This window comes from Saccoglossus kowalevskii, chromosome 14 (assembly GCF_978046115.1).
Source record: "Saccoglossus kowalevskii chromosome 14, keSacKowa6.1, whole genome shotgun sequence".
NCBI classification, from domain to species: Eukaryota; Metazoa; Hemichordata; class Enteropneusta; family Harrimaniidae; genus Saccoglossus; species Saccoglossus kowalevskii.
The window spans coordinates 33,052,872-33,071,456 of NC_140654.1; positions in this window are offsets into that span (position 1 = coordinate 33,052,872).

Genomic DNA, 18,585 nt, shown 5'->3' on the forward strand with positions numbered 1-18,585 from the left:
AAAGTTCATGATCCTTTGACAAACTTGGTGCATTTTAAAAAATTGATTGACGCTGTGCGCTTAGTCACGTGGTTGAAGTTGTCGATTAAATTTGCAGTCATTGCATATATTCTTGTGGTTAATCCCGGGGAAATATATTCAAGAAAACTGTTAGATCCATAAAACACATTTGTATAGATTTATACTATGAGATTTATAATTGCAGTGTTATGTGATTATTGGTTGTTGTGTAGCCTTTGATACAGGATTAAGTGTAATCTATGGTAATCAATGGTCTATGTCATTAAGCCGACCAGTATGGGCTGTAGCTCTTGGCTGGATGATAATAGTATGTGTAACAGGATACGGAGGTAATACATTATTTATGTGAGATTATAAAAATAGTAAATTGATGACTATCTTATTAAATACATTACCATAACACCGCATTAACTCGTCTTAACACATGTCCTATCAACTTGATTCTGTCTTAGAGAGAGAGAGAGAGAGAGAGAGAGAGAGAGAGAGAGAGAGAGAGAGAGAGAGAGAGAGAGAGAGAGAGAGAGAGAGAGAGAGAGAGAGAGAGAGAGAGAGAGAGAGAGAGAGAGAGAGAGAAGAGAGAGAGAGGGAGAGAGGGAGAGAGGGAGGGAGGGAGGGAGGGAGGGAGGGAGAGAGAGAGAGAGAGAGAGAGAGAGAGAGAGAGAGAGAGAGAGGGAGAGAGGGAGAGAGGGAGAGAGGGAGAGAGGGAGAGAGAGGGAGGGAGGGAGGGAGGGAGTAGCGTAGCTTTGAGTAGTGCATGTTTGAATAATAGAGTATAGGTAGGGTTGGGGTTAAAGGTCGGGGATACAGGTTAGCAAATCAGCATGCGATTTACAAATTTTGTCTTCGTCGGAACGGAAAGGTGAGACCAATACGCACCAAGTTTCAGGATGATGAGTGTTCAACGCCCTGGGGCGGGTAATATATTCACAAGGCCTGTAATTTATATCTTGATACCACCAAAATTGTATGACCATCACTCACATCAAATTTCAATCTTTTTAGAGTTTATTTTTTTGAGTTATAACGTACGTATGTACGATCGCTGGTAACCACTCCAGCCATCGCAGATGAATCGACAATATCTAGGAAGAAATATGTCAACTAGCATGTAATTTACACCTGTGAGCGTTTTGAAATATTTATTAGGTTTTGCTCAATAAGCGTTTAACTGTTACTAAATTATGTAATCTATGTTTTTGGTGCAACCTTCCCATTAAAGATGGATAGGACTGCTATTCAATTAACTCGTCCTACTACTAAACAATACGCCCCCATTCGATACGTCACCTCGTACGTCACACTTATTGACACACACTACAGATACGGCGATTTTCTTTGATATTGCGACATATTATGACGTCATCCATGAGAAGTGACGATATGTATTTCGTATGTATGTTACCACTGCAGCATGGTTGCTGTTTTCTATAATTCCTGATATGTTTATTCTTATCTGTAAATAAATATGTATAAATCTACTTTGGCGAGGCTGATTTGTTTGCATTCAATGGGAGAGTACTAGTATATAGGAGGGTATAGCCCCCCTCCCACATTTAGCGGATTGTTACTCACACATATATCCCCCATAGTGCGTTAATGACGTAAATATTGTAAAGCCCCCCCCCCGCGCTTAAACCGAGTATAACAGATAACATGGTCGTCTTAGGCAGAAGTGCTACAGAAACATGTCACGTGACGTCGGGGTGTATATGTTATACGAGTACAAAGTACAGCAACAGATCGTGCATTGGGTCATAGAGCGAACGGTACCAATATGTTATTGATTCTCTCATTTAAACAGATTAGGCGAGTCAGCGACGACACTACGGGCACCCGGTAACTGGCACTGACATCGCATAACAGTACGCCTTACGCGTGTTTATTCGTGCTATGATTTTAATCCAACGACTTTCTTAAAACTTTAGATTCCTTAGATATTTCCGTACACATTGATTTTATTGTTATTCTACTACAAAGTATTGCCCAGAGAAAATATGGTTTAGACAAGTATAAGTACACGGCGTCTATAAAGGTATGTTATTCAATAGTGTGGGCAATATGTATATATGTATGTGTTCTAAGTTCAATGTACGTTCATATAGGGAAGTAAGCGCGTTATTAGAATCTATTCATTCGTGTAAGTTGTTGATATAATATACAAAAATGTACAGGCATAACCGATTTGAGTAAACAGTCAGCAAACATATAAACACTGAGAACCGTCACGTTAAATCAATATTTGATATTGTCAATCAGAGTAACTAGAAACGTTTATGATAGTAACCATGATGCACATATACTTGTATATAATTTGCGTCAAATTAAATTAAACTTCATTAATATACATCTGTCACCGTGACGCCATAAGTTACTGCGTGCCGTCATTTTGTGGTATTTCACGGGGTATTTCCATCTTACCATAAGGCGCGTAAGCGTCCTCTAATAATAAAAAAAAACATGGCTGTCACCAGGGTTTGACCGGACTGCACACAAAGAAGTTCGCTGATTCTGTTCTAAACCTTTTGATGTATCCTTGGAAGAAAAAGATGTATAATAATGAGGTTATTATGAGGATACCCCAAAGTATGCACTCAGACAGTACACCGTCGATACTCCAGCTGTACTGTCTTCGTGCATACTTTGAGGTATCCTCGTAATAATCTCATATTATCCCAAGGCGCCATTTGTTAATTTCAATACATACAAAATTATAATCCCAGCCGAGCAGTTCGTTGATCACTATCAAATGTATATTTGGTTTTGAAATGCATACGACCTATTGTTTATAGAATATACATCGTTTGAAAACAATAAGTGTTTATGGTTCAAGCGGTATCCGTGCTTTAACGTGATAATACAACACAACACTTGGATTATGTATATTCTACAGATAACTATGTTATGAATGCCTGCATTGCTTAACAATTCTGTAGCATAAAATAAACAATACCATGATGGAAATATTTCTATTAAAAAAATTAAAAGAGAAACACAAACAACTACCAATGTTCCAGTAGATGTTTTTTCATATCTAGAACATAATTACTTTCCATCAACAAAACATGTTATACGCGACATTTTAGTTCTACCTATAATTATTATATGTCTTTACAACAAGGTCGACTACTTTTACGCGTACTTTCTGATCATCATTGAGGTAGACTAAATAATTAAATTACAGGGGTAACACATTGTGATAATACACCTCTATATACTTGATGCATCGAGCAAATGTGTCTGATTTACAGATATCTGACAATGTCAACGAATATAGAGCAATGGATAAAAAGGGATTAGTGAACTTGAACTTTCTAACACCAATGTATAATTTGTTAGCTTAGCTTAGTTCAAAGTTTTGATCACAATTTTATACATATTGAAAGTACCGTTTAGGTTTCTATTAATACGTTTAGAATCCACCTACGTTTCAAGTTATACTGTACGCATTATAAACTGATCACGTGACCTGTCTATTCTCTTTACATAGAATGATCATTATGATGTGTGGCTACCATTTTTTATCTTGTCTGTGCGTCATTGTAATCTTTGCATCCAGCAGTCACCAAGTACGTTTGTCGCCATGGCCGAGTGATATTGGAAACACAAGTGAGAGTACCATGATGACGACAACGCATAATGGCACTACTGAATTCAGTATCCCAACAAAAAATATCACTACTCAGCCATTTTCATCGTCAACAGGTATGCGACAGATACTTCTGTTTGACAGGCTTTTGTTTTGGTGTCTCAACTTAACTATTGAATTACAAAACATATATTCAAACTTTTTCTTTTAATGACTGATAATTACAAATGCTATGCAAACAGAAGCATAGTGAAAATAACATACCCAACTATAAATTATCAAACAAAAGTTTATTCATGTGTTGCCATGCGTAAGTTTCTGGAATAACAGAATTTTTTTACTGTTTGAGTAACGTGTTTAATGAGTATTTTTTTCTTTTCTTACTTATGAATACCAAATGATTCATCGGACAACTTTTTTAAATGATTTTGTTTACACGTTTAAACAAAATGTCAATAAACATTGTGCTTGTTATGAGACTTCTTATCGATGTTATCGATGCCTCTGATCAGACTTTTCAAATAACAATAACTCTATAATATACACGTAGTTAGATAATATCTTTTACTTGAGGCAACATTAAGCTGATTTACTAGAATGTTTCCTGAGTACTGTACAAGCCTTAATCTAGCTAGTACCTGGCTCGATTTCATACTAATACGAGAGGGTGTAATAAAGTCTATTTATAGACCAGATACAGAATGGTCTAGTCGACCATATTGCTCATCGCACTTTGAACTACGAGGTATTACGGACAATTGTGATAAAATCAATATCTCAACAAGAACATGTTAGAATTCCCTAATTCAATCATATCGTGCATAATTGGAAAATCAATATCAATCGATTTAATTACAGATCAAGTACGTGACGTCTTCGCAAAAGGTGCCTTTCGTGCGCAAAAACAACACTAGCGTTTAAAGCGAAGGAGTCGTTACCTGCGCATGCGCCAGGCAGCCATAGCATGTCGTTCACAAACAAGCGTCTACCCATGAGCCTTCGCGGTGCTAGCGAGTGTTGTTATCGTCGCTTGGAACACAATTCTTGCGCGTGCGCATGTGACGACCCCTTCGCTTCAACTGATCAACCTGAGTGTCAATAGTTGCAAATACTTCATGCAATCATCGACACTTGTTATCAAAGAAGACAAATTTCAATCTTTACAAAACTCAATGTTACATTTAGAGAATTTCCAAATTTACTGGGGTATCATCTTTACCATGCATTGGCTATTGGCAATCCGTGATTGCGTATTTTTATTAGTAGAAAAGATCCAATATATATACTAGTGGTAAATTTTCAATATCTAACGATTTCACAACTCAAGTATATTGTTGGAGATTCGGGCCATATGTCTAGTCTCTAGTATGTAGAATATAAACAATGTGACTTTGATTACTTGTATGAAAAAATATAATAATACACACATATCTTGAAATCCTTGTTTGCAATTTATAAATCCGTAAGCTTTGATTTGTAGAAAAAAACATTTCAAATAAAACGGTGGATGTACATTTATGTAAGATTAAATTCATCAGTGCCATTTATTTTTTGTCAGCATTTCCCACACCGGGTAATACAACTATAATACCATCGACGGCCACCCCATACATACCAATATCACCGATCAGCACGGACTGTGGAAATAACTTCACTGAACAGCAGGGTGTTATTTACTCACCTTTATTCCCAAACTATTACCCAAGAAAAAACGGGGGTTATACATGCATCTATGTAATAAACATCGTCATTCCTAAAATGAAGTACATTACGGTAAGTACTAGAATCTTATGTATCATACTATGGAAAATGGGTTTACTATGATCCTCTATATAACAAATAGATCATCCATATCGTACTATGATCCTCTATATTATACATAGACAATTCATATTATACTATGATCTTCTATATTATACATAGATAATTCATATCATACTATGATCCTTTATATTATACATAGATCATTCATATTATACTATGGTCCTCTATATTATACATAGACCATTCATATTATACTATGATCCTCTATATTATACATAGACAATTCATAATATACTATGATCCTCTATATTATACATATATAATCCATATCATACTATGATCCTCTATATTATACATAGATCATCCATATCATACTATGATCCTCTATATTATACATAGACAATTCATATTATACTATGATCCTCTATATTATTATATAGACCATTCATATTATACTATGATCCTCTGTATTATACATAGACAATTCATATTATACTATGATCCTCTATATTATACATAGACAATTCATATTATACTATGATCCTCTATATTATACATAGACCATTCATATTATACTATGATCCTCTATATTATACATAGACAATTCATATTATACTATGATCCTCTATATTATACATGGATCATTCATATTATACTATGATCCTTTATATTATACATAGACCATTGATATTATACTATGATCCTCTATATTATATATAGACCATTCATATTATACTATGATCCTCTGTATTATACATAGACAATTCATATTATACTATGATCCTCTATATTATACATAGACAATTCATATCATACTATGATCCTCTATATAACAAACAGATCATCCATATCGTACTATGATCCTCTATATAACAAATAGATCATCCATATCGTACTATGATCCTCTATATTACAAATAGATCATCCATATTATACTATGATCTTCTATATTTTACACAGATCATTCATATTGTACTATGATCCTCTATATTACAACTAGATCATCCATATCCTACTATGATCCTCTACATTACAAATAGATCATCCATATTATACTATGATCTTCTATATTATACATAGATCATCCATATCATACTATGATCCTCTATATTACAAATAGATCATCCATATCGTACTATGATTCTCTATATTACAAATAGATCATTCATATTATACCATGATCCTCTATATTATACATAGATCATCCATATCATACTATGATCCACTATATTATACATAGATCATCCATGTCATACTCATTCTATGATCTCCTATTACAAATAGATCATCCACATTATACTATGATCCTCTATATTATGCATAGATCATCCATATTATACTATGATTCTCTATATTATACATATATGATCCATTTCATACTCATACTATGATCCCCTATATTACAAATAGATCATCCATATTATACTATGATCCTCTACATAACAAATAGATCATCCATATCGTACTATGATCCTCTATATTACAAATAGATCATCCATATCGTACTATGATCCTCTATATTACAAATAGATCATCCATATTGTACAGTGATCTTCCATAGTGTACTATGAATCTCTGTATACTATTATAACTCGTCATACTGCTTCCTTTTTGCAAGAGGTTATGATGGATATTTACTGTGTGAGGCCGCCATCTTGAATACCCCATCTTAACACTAAACAAGATACTTTATTTTTTATTTAGTTGCTATGCCGTATTCAAGATGGCAGAACCCATAAAATAAATATCACACTTATTTTCTTATCAGTTGTACGCCTGCTGACTGAGGTATGCGTCTATTGCAGGTGGACTTTGAAGTATTTGACCTTGGTGGAGGAACTTGCTTGCACGACTACTTGGAAATAAGACACGGTACTTCTGAATCAAGTGATTTATTTGGTGTTTACTGTGGTGGTATCGGTAGGCAACCACCCCCAGTTATTTTGACTGGTGAGACAGATGGACTTTACATGGAATTCAAGTCATCTGATGAGCTGACAACACGTAACAGGGGATTTAAGGCTTTATACAAAATGTCGGAATATATACCCATATCTGGTGGTAAGTTGAAAGAAAATATAACGGCATTACGTAGTGCATTTGCGATGTTATATAGTGCATTTATCATATTATGTAGTGCATTTATCGTATTTTGTGGTGCATTTATCATATTATGTGGCGCATTTGCCATGTAATGTTGTACATTTATCATATTATATAGCGCATTTATCATATTATGTGGTGCATTTATCATATTATGTTGTGCATTTATTGTATTATGTGGTGCATTTATCGTATTATGTTGTGCATTTATTGTATTATGTGGTGCGTTTATCATATTATGTGGTGCATTTACCATTTTATGTGGTGCATTTACCATGGTATGTAGTGCATTTATCCTATTATGTGGTGCATTTACCATGTTATGTGGTGCATTTATCATGTTTTGTGGTCCATTTATCATGTTTTGTGATGCATTTATTATATACAGTGCATTTATCGTATTGTGTGGTGCATTTATCATATTATGTGATGCATTTACCATATTATGTGGTGCATTTACCATGTTACGTAGTTCATTTATCATATTATGTGGCGCATTTGTCATATTATGTGGTGCATTTATCGTATTATGTGGTGAATTTACATATTATGTGGTGCATTTACCATGGTATGTGGTGCATTTATCATGTTTTGTGATGCATTTACCATATTATGTGGTGTATTTACCATGTTATGTAGTTCATTTATCATATTATGTGGCGCATTTGTCATATTATGTGGTGCATTTATCGTATTATGTGGTGCATTTACATATTATGTGGTGCATTTATCATATTATGTGGTGCATTTATCATATTATGCGGTGCATTTATCATAATATGTGGTGCATTTATCATATTATGTGGTGCATTTACTATGTTATGTAGTGCATTTATCATATTATGTGGTGCATTTGCCATGTTATATAGTGCATTTATCATATTATGTAGTGCATTTATCGTATTTTGTGGTGCATTTATCATATTATGTGGTGCATTTATCGTATTATGTGGTGCATTTACCATGATATGTAGTGCATTTATTATACTATGTGGTGCATTTATCATATTATGTGGTGCATTTATCGTATTATGTGGTGCATTTACCATGTTATGTAGTGCATTTATTATACTACGTGGTGCATTTATCATACTATGTGGTGCATTTATCATATTATGTGGTGCATTTATCGTATTATGTGGTGCATTTACCGTGTTATGTAGTGCATTTATCATACTATGTGGTACATTTATCATATTATGTGGTGCATTTACCATGTTATGTAGTACATTTATTATACTATGCGGTGCATTTATCGTATTATGTGGTGCATTTATATAATATGATAAATGCACTATTTTTTAATCTTCGCCTGGCTATTTTTCGGCAGTTGTTTCACCTGTAACTATGAATCAATGTCTAATTTCTGTAGAAACGAAAATACATTACAATTTTACTGGGCACTACGTTGCGGGTAACGTTACTGAAGTGAAATTTTGCACACAATAAACTAAATACGAGAAAAACAACGTCAAGTTTACGTATCTATCTGGGAAAGAAACGTTAAATACTGATTTCACTCAAATAAATGTCCCACAATCCTCACAATTTAGTTTTCTGGGGAATAATATTTCTGGCTAGAACGATTTGAATTTTCCGCATCTAACAGCCATAGGACACAAAAACCTTGCCAATTTATAAAGTCATTTATAGTCATTTATTGTATAATCTAACGCCGAGGCAACTACAAGAATAATACACTTTTTGTATGCAAATCTGCTTTGTGCAGCGATGATAAAAAGCTCGTATCGAAATTCACGGAGTTCGTACGCGGCTGTGATCTTTATTTTGGTTTTACGTTCAACTTACGCATAACGCGGGATCTCGGTAAATAAAGCTACGTCATCATCAGCAGTATGTTTGGAAAATGGCTGAAATTGATCAATTTCTACGTTATTTTGTTTAAATTAGTGTTTATTTGGTGCATAGTAACACATAAATAAACAAACAAGCCACACAATGGATATATACATAAAACATGATAACTTCACCATGGTATTGTTCCTAACAATTTTACATGTCAATATTATTTTGAGATTGTATGAAATATGTTCATTTCAGTAACTGTATATCCCACGCCGATCACAGGCCAATGTGGCGGAGTATACAATTTACCAGAAACACGCTTCGATGGATTCGGTTCTCCTTATCATCCGGGTCTCTACCCACCAAAGTCGAATTGCATATATTATATTCAAGCTCCTGAAGACCACAATATTGAGGTGAAATAACTCCATGTATCTAATTAAAGGGTTTACTTAGAAATATTACTTACTGGGTGATTCAAGCCAAGTTTGTTTTTGTTTTGTTTCAAACGATTCTGATAAAACGGGAAAACAGGTATATAGTTAAAGTTGGATAATATTTTCACCAATTCCAAAATATTGAGGACTATGTGTTTTTATTAATTGGTTATTACGTTTTGTTTATTATTGTATATTTCTTCGGTATAAACCATAACTTATAATAAGGCAATTAACACCGGTCTCTACGTGGTAAAAAAAATGTTGTATTATTAAATGAATATACACCTTATTACACGGGTGATGACGTCACGGTAGAATTAAACAAAAAATAAGCTTTGAATAAAATTACATGTGTCCAATGCGAGGTGCAAATTTTAATTTTTTTCTTCATTCTTTATTCTACTTCACTGTGAAATACCATATCGATTATGTTTGATATAAATATCAATGGAAAGGCAATAATTAAAAGAACTTGCACGTAAGTCATGATATATTGCAATGCAAGGGTCCCGTATAATGTATTACCTTTACTAGCATAGAGCATATTTGTGGAGGGTAGTAAACAAAAAAGTTAACTATACTTACATATTTTATAAAATAGAAAGCAATGTACGTACCATCTTTTGAGACTAAAATCAAACCTCTCTTAACACAGCTGGTATTCACTGCGTTTGAGCTCGAAGCAGACAGTGACTGTAAGTCCGATTCCGTGGTTATCGAAGACGATGAAGACGGTATATTTGCATTACGATTGGTCGGTATATACTGTGGGAGTTTCAACAATGGCACTGGCTACCCACCACCAACACTAGTACGCACTACTTCCAGCAACTGGGCCAAAGTTACATTCACGTCGAATAATTTGGATCAATTCACTGGTTTCTACGCACAATTTTGGGAAGTCAACGAATCAAAGGAGATAGAGCAGACGACAATATCGAGTAATGTACATTATTCGGTTACTATAATTACGTAGAGTGAAGATTGAATGTATATATTGAAACAAAAACAAAATATGCTGGCTATCCATGTACAGTCATGCATGTCAATATAAAAACCTAGTATGTGAAAGATATGTGAAAGATATCAGCAAACTGATTTGAATATAACAGCCCAGTGGATAGCATATAATACCCTAGTATGTGAAAGATATCAGCAAACTGATTTGAATATAACAGCCCTGTAGATAGCATATAATAACCTAGTATGTTACAGATATCAGCAAACTAATTTGAATATAACAACCCAGTAGATAGCATATAATAACCTAGTATGTGAAAGATATCAGCAAACTGATTTGAATATAACAGCCCAGTGGATATAATATGAAAAGCCAGTATGTGAAAAATATCAGCAAAGTGATTTGAATATAACAGCCCAGTAGATAGCATATAATACCCTAGTATGTGAAAGATATCAGCAAACTGATTTGAATATAACAACTCAGTAGATAGCATATAATAACCTAGTATGTGAAAGATATTAGCAAACTGATTTGAATATAACAGCCCAGTAGATAGCATATAATAACCTAGTATGTGAAAGATATCAGCAAACTGATTTGAATATAACAGGCCAGTAGATAGAATATAAAAACCTAGTATTCGACAGATATCAGCAAACTGGTTTGAATATAACAGCCCAGTGGATAGCATATAATAACCTAGTATGTGACAGATATCAGCAAACTGATTTGAATATAACAGCCCAGTAGATAGAATATAAAAACCTAGTATTTGACAGATATCAGCAAACTGGTTTGAATATAACAGCCCAGTGGATAGCATATAATAACCTAGTATGTGACAGATATCAGCAAACTGATTTGAATATAACAACCCAGTAGATAGCATATAATAACCTAGTATGTGAAAGATATCAGCAAATTGATTTGAATATAACAGCCCAGTGGATAGAATATAATAACCTAGTATGTGACAGATATCAGCAAACTGATTTGAATATAACAGACCAGTTTATAGAATATAAAAACCCAGTATGTGACAGATATCAGCAAACTGATTTGAATATAACAGCCCAGTAGTTAGCATATAATAACCTAATATGTGAAAGATATCAGCAAATTGATTTGAATATAACAGCCCAGTGGATTGAATATAAAAACCCAGTATGTGAAAGATATCAGCAAACTGATTTGAATATAACAGCCCAGTGGATAGAATATGAAAACCCAGTATGTGACAGATATCAGCAAACTGATTTGAATATAACAGCCAAGTAGATAGAATATAATAACCTAGTATGTGAAAGATATCAGCAAACTGATTTGAATATAACACGCCAGTAGATAACATATAAAAACATAGTATGTGACAAATATCAGCAAACTGATTTGAATATAACAGCCCAGTAGATAACATATAAAAACATAGTATGTGACAGATATCAGCAAACTGATTTGAATATAACAGCCCAGTAGATAGAATATAAAAACCTAGTATTTGAAAGATATCTGCAAAGTGATTTGAATATAACAGCCCAGTAGATAGAATATAATACCCTAGTATGTGACAGATATCAGCAAACTGATTTGAATATAACAGCCAAGTAGATAGAATATAAAAACCTAGTATGTGACAGATATCAGCAAACTGATTTGAATATAACAGCCAAGTAGATAGAATATAAAAACCTAGTATGTGACAGATATCAGCAAACTGATTTGAATATAACAGCCAAGTAGATAGAATATAAAAACCTAGTATGTGACAGATATCAGCAAACTGATTTGAATATAACAGCCGAGTAGATAGAATATAAAAACCTAGTATGTGACAGATATCAGCAAACTGATTTGAATATAACAGCCAAGTAGATAGAATATAAAAACCTAGTATGTGACAGATATCAGCAAACTGATTTGAATATAACAGCCCAGTAGATAGAATATAATAACCTAGTATTTGAAAGATATCTGCAAAGTGATTTGAATATAACAGCCCAGTAGATAGAATATAATACCCTTGTATGTGAAAGATATCAGCAAACTGATTTGAATATAACAGCCCAGTAGATAGAATATAAAAACCTAGTATTCGACAGATATCAGCAAACTGATTTGAATATAACAGCCCAGTAGATAGAATATAATACCCTAGTATGTGACAGATATCAGCAAACTGATTTGAATATAACAGGCCAGTAGATAGAATATAAAAACCTAGTATGTGACAGATATCAGCAAACTGATTTGAATATAACAGCCCAGTAGATAGAATATAATAACCTAGTTTGTGAAAGATATCTGCAAAGTGATTTGAATATAACAGCCCAGTAGATAGAATATAATACCCTAGTATGTGAAAGATATCAGCAAACTGATTTGAATATAACAGCCCAGTAGATAGCATATAAAAACCTTGTATGTGACAGATAACAGCAAACTGATTTGAATATAACAGCCCAGTAGATAGAATATAAAAACCTAGTATGTGACAGATATCAGCAAACTGATTTGAATATAACAGCCCAGTAGATAGAATATAATAACCTAGTATTCGACAGATATCAGCAAACTGATTTGAATATAACAGCCCAGTAGATAGAATATAATAACCTAGTATGTGAAAGATATCTGCAAAGTGATTTGAATATAACAGCCCAGTAGATAGAATATAATACCCTAGTATGTGAAAGATATCAGCAAACTGATTTGAATATAACAGCCAAGTAGATAGAATATAATACCCTAGTATGTGAAAGATATCAGCAAACTGATTTGAATATAACAGACCAGTATATAGGATATAATAACCTAGTATGTTACAGATATCAGCAAACTGATTTGAATATAACAGCCCAGTAAGTAGAATATAAAAACATAGTATGTGAAAGATATCAGCAAACTGATTTGAATATAACAGCCCAGTAGATAGAATATAATAACCTAGTATGTGAAAGATATCAGCAAACTGATTTGAATATAACAGCCCAGTGGATAGCATATAATAACCTAGTATGTGAAAGATATCAGCAAACTAATTTGAATATAACAGCCCAGTAGATAGCATATAAAAACCTAGTATGTGAAAGATATCAGCAAACTGATTTGAATATAACAGTCCAGTAGATAGAATATAATAACCTAGTATGTGAAAGATATCAGCAAACTGATTTGAATATAACAGCCCAGTAGATAGAATATAATAACCTAGTATGTGAAAGATATCAGCAAACTGATTTGAATATAACAGCCCAGTAGATAGAATATAATAACCTAGTATGTGAAAGATATCAGCAAACTGATTTGAATATAACAACCCAGTAGATAGCATATAATAACCTAGTATGTGAAAGATATCAGCAAACTGATTTGAATATAACAGCCCAGTAGATAGAATATAATAACCTAGTATGTGAAAGATATCAGCAAACTGATTTGAATATAACAGCCCAGTAGATAGAATATAATAACCTAGTATGTAAAAGATATCAGCAAACTGATTTGAATATAACAGCCCAGTGGATAGCATATAAAAATATAGTATGTGAAAGATTTCAGCAAACTGATTTGAATATAACAGCCCAGTAGATAGCATATAAAAACCTAATATGTGAAAGATATCAGCAAATTGATTTGAATATAACAGCCCAGTAGATAGCATATAAAAACATAGTATGTGAAAGATATCAGCAAACTGATTTGAATATAACAGCCCAGTAGATAAAATATAAAAACCTAGTATTTGAAATATATACCTGGATATCTGACTCAAAATACACTTGTATTTTATTTCATTTATTGTAGTTTGTAATGATATTCGTAGAATTGTTACTGACAGAGGTGGGTTAATTGTGTCACATTCTGGTTATGATGACGATGAAAATTACCCAAATGAAGACAACTTATGTGTAATGAGAATACAGAGTGACCCACAACTCAATGAAATGATTCACATTGACATCGAGTCACTTGACCTCAGACCGTCGTTGTCCGGTAAGTGACACGTGCGTTGTTCCTGGCAGTTTATATTATTTTACAAATCAGTTGAGTGTGTTGCGTTCCGATTCGGTTAATATAATATATTATTATACCTCAGAGCCCTATCAGCCAATCAGATTCGCGCATTTGGTGGTCAATATATTTGTGTATTGACTTCTCGGAGGTCAAAGACGTAAAATTAGGGTATTGCGCTTGAGCAGTTATGATTGATCTAAAAAAGTAGTATTACTATTTTTGTTATATTTAGGTCCGCGTGACCCAGTGTAATTTGCTGGGTATGTGCTGGCTCTGTTTTGGTTGTGCGCGCGCTGTATTTGGTATAATAGCTTCGGTCGCTATATGCTTCGCCTTGTATATCTGTATATCGACCTTCGCTCGGGTCAATATTTCTATAATACATTGTTGTTATAATATTTCTTTAATTACAGACGACTGTGACCCAGAATACGATGATTCGCTTGTCATCTATGATCCAGTAACCGGGCTAACTTATGCAACACTATGTTCGGGTAGCAGTGGTAATTTCCAGTCGTCTGATGGCGCATTAGATATTTATTTTTACACGCATTTCCACGAAGATGGAGGGAATTATGAAGGTTTCAAAATAGTGTACGCTGCTTACGCCAGGACAATAGAATGTAAGTCATAAGCCTACCCGTGTCTGAAATCGACATGGTAGTGTTAAACCCTTCTGTCTGCGGTACAATTAACGAACAACTACACACTTGTTCTAATCGTTGTTGTCAGTTTTACAATGATATTTTTTCGTTACATACTTGGGTGTACACTGTATTGACAATATTTGTGTTTGCATTCGTTACATACTTGGGTGTACACTGTATTGACAATATTTGTGTTTGCATTCGTTACATACTTGGGTGTACACTGTATTGACAATATTTGTGTTTGCATTCGTTACATTTGTTTATTACAACAAATGAGTCATTTCGCATTATCGAAATAAACAGAAAGATTATTATTATTTGCCTATCACCGAGGTTCTGTATAGAAGAAACCTAGACCCCCATACTTCGTTATTATGATCAACTGTACTGTTGGTCATACTTGTACTGGTTAAATAAGTATTACATTTGTGTTCGCTGATACAATTTTTCAAAAGTTACGATGATGTGTTCACTTTTTTCAGTCTGCGGTATAAACGACTTTAATTGTAAACGAGACGAATGGTGCATTGCTGCATATTTAGAATGCGATGAATATGAACATTGTCGTGATGGCAGCGATGAGTGGAACTGTAAAGGTATATATGTATTACGTTAACTATATATGTACTATACATCTAGACTGACCCAGCCGTGACAATTTACAATTCTTTCTTATCTTGGTTCGATGAGAAATTACCACATTTCGCGTAAACTCGAGAGTTTGTACAAACTTGTTCTAAGGATTTATCATATAAAACAGTGAAATTTCCACGACTGTGCCAGTCTATATACAATTATACATCTCAGTTTGCAGAACTGTGCACCGTTTTAAACTTATCTATAAATTACAAATAACGAACATCGTGACCATATACTAAGTAATTATTTCTGCATGGCGTCTGTATCACAATATTTTAATTCAACAAATAGACGAGCACCATGAAATTCACAATTATGCACAGTGTATACCTCTTATGGTTCACAAGTATTCACCAGAATGACTGCCAGTGGGTGACTAGCGGTCCAATGGCGAATGGTTGGAATGCTATTTATTCCCAGAATATAGATAAGATTACCATATTTTCATTCAAAGAGTTTGAAAGCGAAAACAACTCTTGCTTCTATTGATTTTGGAATCTATTACTCGGTGACAAATCAACTATACTGTCGCATACGACTTATTTACCACTTCCGGGTCACTTAGAATGTTCTAGAACCGTACTGTGTCTGGGTGGAATATTCTAGATTTTTTTTAGAAATTGGTTGAATAGGTAATAAAACATTCTAGGAAGCAATAGAAGGTAATGGAACATTCTAGAAATTTGTAGTAAGTTCCAGACTCATTATGTATGCTGATGTAATGGTCTATTTATAGACAGTGGGGGTATATATAGAGGAGTTGTTCAGCACTGAGTTCGGATCGGAGATCTCGTTGAATTGTATTGGAGTTTAAGTATCTAGTCATTGGAGTAGTGGAGTTTTACCGCGTTATTGTACTTGATGTTTGCAGAGTATAATAATACCAGTACCAGTTGAAACCTCATCTGTTGGCTCCGTGTTCGTATTTTATCATCGCCGCCAGGGAAGTCTTTCTGTTACTGTTGCCATTTTGGTATTTGAACCATCACACCTGTACTATACCAATTACGGTAATATTACGTTGCGTGTGACATAAACAAAAATACCTTATTATTGATATTCTAGGCAAATTCGTATTCATTTAAGACCAGAATATTTCTAAACACATAATAAATAGAACTTCGATGATGTGCTATTGCAGACCATTTTTTTCAGTTTAGATCCGATATTTTTACTGTTCTGTAAAGTCAAGGACCTGTACCTTAATTGCTGTTTATACTTGATACAGGTTAAACGTTGTGTCGTGGTTATTATTCTATTTTATTATTATTCACTTTCCAGGGCCGCAGTATGTCTGGCTGGTTACCTTACTTATCCTTCTCATCTTTCTGATTGCGGTTATCATATTTGTGTGGGCATACGACAAATGCACAAAATCCCAAAATTCGTAAGAATTTGTTACTTACTTATGTATGTGTTTATTTCACACTCAATACATTTTCATTTCTGTTGCAGGTTCATTATTCTCGTGATTTGCATTCATGCTGGTCGTCACAGTTTCCGTCTACCTATATCAATGACATGCAATCTCACTGAAATTTTACACTGCGTCGTATGGTATTGTGTTCATCATGTATGCACCCAGCAGCTACATAACAAACTCAGAAGCAATTGTTTCACATTATTAACAAGTTGTCTGTATTGCACATATTTTGCTCACAGCAAGTTGAATTAATGAAAATCATCTGATGTTGATGTTATATTCATATATAATAATATTTTAATTTTATTCCAAAGTATAAAGGTGCTAAGTAGAGTATAATAGTTAATGCCACACAAGCGTCACATATCATTATTCACTATCATACTAGGATGAACGGTATGATATTTATATGCACTTGAACGAATAGAACAGTGCTCTCAATACAAATTTGCTGCTTTAAAAAACAATATATAATTTGCATATTATTAGGGAAGTAAAATGATAAATAGAACCGACTATATCCATAGTTTATATCATAAAAGTGTGACTGTACAAATCTTGGGGGATCGCCCATTAACAGAGATATGGCTAGTTGCAGGTTGAAAGACATTTTAGCTATAGGATTGTTGGAACCTTGGGTTGAGTATGGTAACAAGCTTGGGGACGGGATTGTTGAAACATTGGGTTGAGTATGGTAACAAGCTTGGGGACGGGATTGCTGGAACCTTGGGTTGAGTAGGGTAAGGTGCTTAGGGATGGGATTGCTGGAACCTTGGGTTGAGTAGGGTAAGGTGCTTAGGGATGGGATTGCTGGAACCTTGGGTTGAGTAGGGTAAGGTGCTTAAGGATGGGATTGCTGGAACCTTGGGTTGAGTAGGGTAAGGTGCTTAGGGATGGGATTGCTGGAACCTTGGGTTGAGTAGGGTAACATGCTTAGAGATGAGATTGTTGAAACCTTGGGTTGAGTAGGGTAACGTGCTTAGAGATGGGGTTGTTGAAACCTTTAGGTAGAGTAGAGTAACAAGCTTAGGGATATGATTGTTTGAATTTTGGGTTGAGTAGGGTAACACGCTTGGGGACGGTATTGTTGATGCCTTGGGTTGAGTAGGGTAAAGTGCTAAGGGATGAGATTGTTGGAACCTTGGGTTGAGTATAATAACATGATTAGGAATGGG